Genomic DNA, 5,155 nt, shown 5'->3' with positions numbered 1-5,155 from the left:
ATTTTTTTATTATCTGTGTTTTTTGTTCTGTCACTGTCATTCTGTTACACTGTGGAAGCTTCTGTCACGAAAACAAATTCCTCGTATGTGTAAACATACCTGGCAATAAAGCTCATTCTGATTCTGATTCTTCTAAAGACTACACAACATTATTATATTATCTTTACATTTTTAAATTATTATTATATTAAATTATTGTTCCTGGATTAGTAGGGTACTCTTGTAATAAAGTAGTGGGCAGATTTTAAGTATCAATTCTGCTTAAAAAGATGCAATCTAATCCTATTTACATGAAATAAGCCTGCTCCCGAGCAGGTTTAACCTGTTAACCTGCACCCCCCATTTTGGGACTCACAGCTGAAAATGACCTACCTAACTTAAAATGGTAACAATTCCTGACAACAGTGTGCTACACACACAATTTTGGTGTCTTTGGAAAGAAGACCCTTTGGGCTTTACTATCCATCATCACCAGAGTTGATAACGCTCAAAAAGATAAAAAGTTATAGACACTGAAGTGCCTTAAAAAAAAATTGCACCACACTGAATTTTTTTTTAATTTCATATAAAAAAACATGAAATCAGTCCTGGAGCAATCCAGAAAAGTAATGGGTGGAAAGTCACATGTCTCATGAGTTTTTATTTCAAATCTTAAGAAGATACCATGAAGAATTAGATCCCTGCAACCATTTTTCTGAGACTATGTCTAGCCCCCCCACCCCACCCGTTTGAGGAAAAATATTTACCAAATGTATTGAAGGGTTCTACAACATATTTTATTTATTTTTATTTATTTAGTCATTTAGCAGACACTTTTATCCAAAGTGACTTACAAATGAGGACAACATAAGCAATCAATTGTAGTATTAAAACAACTAAAAACAGATTCAAAACTATAAGCTAAAACTTTATAAATAAATACTACTAATACACATTTTTAAAAATAAAGAAATGAAATAAAAATGACAAATGCATACAACACAATTTCAAAACTTAACATTTAAATGAAAAACAAAAAATCAAGCTAAAACAATTCAAAATATTACAGAACAAAAGGTATGAGTATAATAATGATTCTAACATAACACTAAGCCAAACACCAAAAAAACAACTACATATATATGTATGTACAACCATACACACACACATATATATGTATATATATATATATACACACACATTTATAAATTCAATATATATATTATTTCATTTCCATTTAGTTTGTTGAAGTATTAAAATAACTCAAATTAAATAAAACTAAAACTTAATAAAAGACCTATACAGACAATAAATTCAGACATAATTTAACTAAAATTAAAATAAATAACAAATACAAATAATACAAATCAAACGTCAGTAGTTTATCAGTAATCCTAAAAAATAACACTGCCAAACTTACATGCTAAAAAACAACAACTTACTTACACATAGTAAGAAATGGTTATAAAAACTGAAACAGAAGTGAAACAAGTAGTAAGAAAGAGGAGAAATAAAAAGCGATACTTATCCTTTGCCAGTGTCCCTGCCCGGTGGAGTCGCACGGTAGAGTCGATGGTCTTTACACTCTTCTGTCTTCACACGAGGAGGCTGTCACGTGATGACTGCCGCGGTAAACGAAGCTTTTTTATACCCATCTAATAAAATACTAATTTAATTCAGCTGGACACACTTTCTTTATTTTTTTCCATAACAAATGGCCAAGCAAGCACCGACACTGACAAGATACGCAATACAGAACGAGACCAAACGCGATATCAGCACGTCTCCACACAGTAAACAAAACAAGCATTTCCTAGCCTTTAGAATGATACATAATTTGTCAAGATTAATTATGTCCCTTTTCATTTAATCTATTCGTAAACATTGAAACGTGCAAACAAAGAGCGTTCAGTGTGCCGGCGTCCAGGTGCGGGTTAACAGGTTACGTTTACGGACCTGTTGCTATGACAGCAACTCCAGGATGAGCTTCAAAGAACCAAACAATTCAAGATCATGCCAAATCATCAACAATCAAATCCAGCTAACTGAGTTAGTGACGTACGAAGAACAGGCCCCTGGATGGGAGCCTCGGATGATACTCACAGCCAACTTAGCGTCAGACTCAGACTGGGCCACCACACCCAAGGGTGGGAGCTCAGGCGAGTCATCCACCTCAGGAGGCAAAAACCCACCTTCTGATGCTGCAAGCTATAAATCATAGTCACAAGCCTCGAATGATAAATTCATCTCACCCTCAGGTGAAGTGCCTTACTCATCTGTGAACTCGACTGGGGGACATGAGCATGCTGAGGAATAGGAGGCCCATGGGGACCCACTGAGGTGACTCTCACACTTTTAGAAAAGGGGAAAGTGTCTCAGTGTGAGTATGACCCAGGCATTCGAGACAGTGATTGTGGTCATCAGAAGGGGAGAGAAATCAGGGAACGTGTGGAAATGCATCTTTTAAAAGATGCAATCTGACTTGCAGCTCTTTTAGATGGAACGTTACCTCTTCCAGTCCAACGCTGAAGCACCCAGGGGAGCTTTCCATTGTTAGAAGAGAGGCTGCTGAAATGTGCTACAAATCCAGCAGAGTGAAGAGAGGTGAACGGATTTGTAGTTTTGTTTCTACTCATATGAGAGACGCTACTACATCAGAAGAACAAAGCTGAGTGAGTGGAGCATGTCATCCTCCTTTTATACCTGTATGTCTGGGGGAGTGGTTGGCATGCAAATTCCACTTGCCAGTTCCCTTTCAGTCGGTCACTCCCGACGTCATGTCACGAATTGGGATCTCGCTTAGAGAGACCAATCTACTTTGAGTGTAAACTAAACGAGCCAATGCACATTGGCATACGATTATTGCATCCAGCTGCCGCTGATCACAGTGCGAGTATAAGTAGGCAGCAGATGCAGAGCATATTCAGCTTTTCGCTTCGGAGCCGAGCGATTACATCGTTCTGCTCCTGACTACTCTACTGAGAGACGAAGACTGAACGAGTTCAGCGCGCTCTTTGAGAGCTCTTTGTGTTGGCGGTACGGCGCTTCAGTGGTGGTGGTTTCCTGTGTTGAGTGGGTTGCACACATCAGGCTGCACTACCCCCTGTTTGTGTTGCAGGCGGCCATTTCCCATGTGTGCCTCAGCACGCTAAAAGAGCTACTTCCCTAAAAGAGCAATTACGGGTGCGTCTTTTTAAAGACGTTGCGTGGCAAACTTGACGTTACGTCTTTGTAAAGACGATGTGGGTCTTGCTATAGACAACGTATCACCCGGGCATTTCTGGATGCGGTCGTTACCTGGCGCTGGGTGATGGTCACGATCGCTGCCTCACGTGCCTGGGCATCTAGCATGCTGAGGTGGCATTTGTGGATGAGTCATGTTCTCATTGCGGGAAGATGTTCATCTTGGAGTCGCGGGCCAAGCTCTGTTTCCTCAAAGGGGCGGAGTTCCGTTGCCTCTGCCTCGATCTAGTTCTCGTCATGGCGGCAGTCAGGCGGGGGCTACTTCAGGCAGTAGCACGGCGGTTTGAGGGTAACAGTGGTGGCAAACCCTCCAGGGACCAATCCTCGGAGGACCATCGCTCCTCTTGCACTCCGCAACCAGTTGAGCTGCCAATGGAACGTGCTGGGCCCTCTACAAGGAGCGTACCAGCCGTATCCTTTGGCGCTCCTCACAATGACCAGATGTCGATTGCTGCATTGGAGGGTGAGCCAGAGCTTTCTGGAGAGGAAGATTCGACTGTGCTGCTCTCCTCCGGGACTGTAGCAATGCCGGAATCGGATCCAGAAATAACGGCTATGCTTTCCCGGGCCGCCGTAGGGGTAGGGCTCGAGTGGAGACTTCCACCGTGTCCCGAGCCCTCAAGGTTGCACGATTGGTTCTCAGGGTGGTCCACGCCAGCACCCCACCTTGGTGCCTTTCTTCCCGGAGGTGCATGAGGAGCTCACCAGGCTGTGGACCGCACCTTTTACTGCCGGAAACCGATCTGCTGGTTCCTCCTCCCTCACCACCCTCGATGGTGGTGCAGCTAGGGGGTTACAAGGGTCCCCCCGTGGAGCGGTCAGTTGCGATGCAGTTGTGTCCTAATACCGCCTCCAACCGGCAGGGAGAACCGTGCCTCCCCTACCAGGTATGTAATTACTCGACTGGCCAGCGATGATTATACAGCCTGTGGAGAAGCTGCCTCCGCCTTACACGCTAGGCGTTATTGCAAGTGCACCAGGCCAAGGCACTGAGGGACTTGCACGAGGGTGGTCACGACCCGGAAGATTACTGAGCGGCCTCTGGGTTGTGCGATGTCCACTATGGTGGTCCAGGAGCGCCATTTCTGGCTGTCTGGCCGACATGTGCGAGACGGACAAGACACGATTCTTGAACACCCCTGTGTCCCAGCCCGGCCTTTTCGGCGACACGGTGGAGAACTTTGCCCAGCAGTTCTCCGCTACCCAAAGCAGACTGAGGCCATCAGGTACATCCTGCCCCGGCGTGCAGCTGCTGCCGTCGCAGAGGGCGGCCCCCTGCCACCACCCCACGGCCTCCAGCAAAGCTGCGGAGCCAGTCGCAGGGCATCCGCCCCGCCCATCCAGGCCCCCGCCAAACCTGGTGGCAAGCGAAAGAGCAAGAGGCCCTGAGAAAGGAGAATCTTTTTGTTTTTTCCGCTACTGACCTCTCGGTCGGTGGTGCCCAAATACTCGACAAAGAGCAATTTCTTCTATTTCTGGGTCCCCAGAGGGGACAAGGGGTTGTGGACGATCCAGTGTCGTATCACACTCATCCTCCTCTCTTGCCAGTGAGCAGCAGTGGGCGGATCGGGAGGACAAACCAACGGACTACCCACGCAACCTCTGCTTGAACGCAGGTCAGTGTTACACACACTCAGACCCCGCCTCGGACCGGCTATGAGACGCCCGGGCCGGGTCCCTGCATTCTTCCTCGCTGCCCCACTGCGGGTACGCCTGTAGTTCCGTTGGTACCACTTGCGCAGCATCTGGGAACCTGGCTAGCACTACCCAGCCCGTCTCGATGGCTTCTTCGAACCGTCAGGCTCGGCTATGCGATTCAGTTCGCCCGGCGCTCTCCCAAGTTCAGGGGCGTCCACTTTACTTCAGTGAAAGCAGCAGATGCCCCTGTCTTGCATGCAGAAATTGCAGTCCTGCTGGCGAAGGATGCGATAGA

This window comes from Sinocyclocheilus grahami, unplaced genomic scaffold, assembly GCF_001515645.1.
Source record: "Sinocyclocheilus grahami isolate Dianchi unplaced genomic scaffold, SAMN03320097.WGS_v1.1 scaffold107.1, whole genome shotgun sequence".
NCBI lineage: Eukaryota > Metazoa > Chordata > Actinopteri > Cypriniformes > Cyprinidae > Sinocyclocheilus > Sinocyclocheilus grahami.
Note: the sequence above shows the minus strand (reverse complement) of the source record.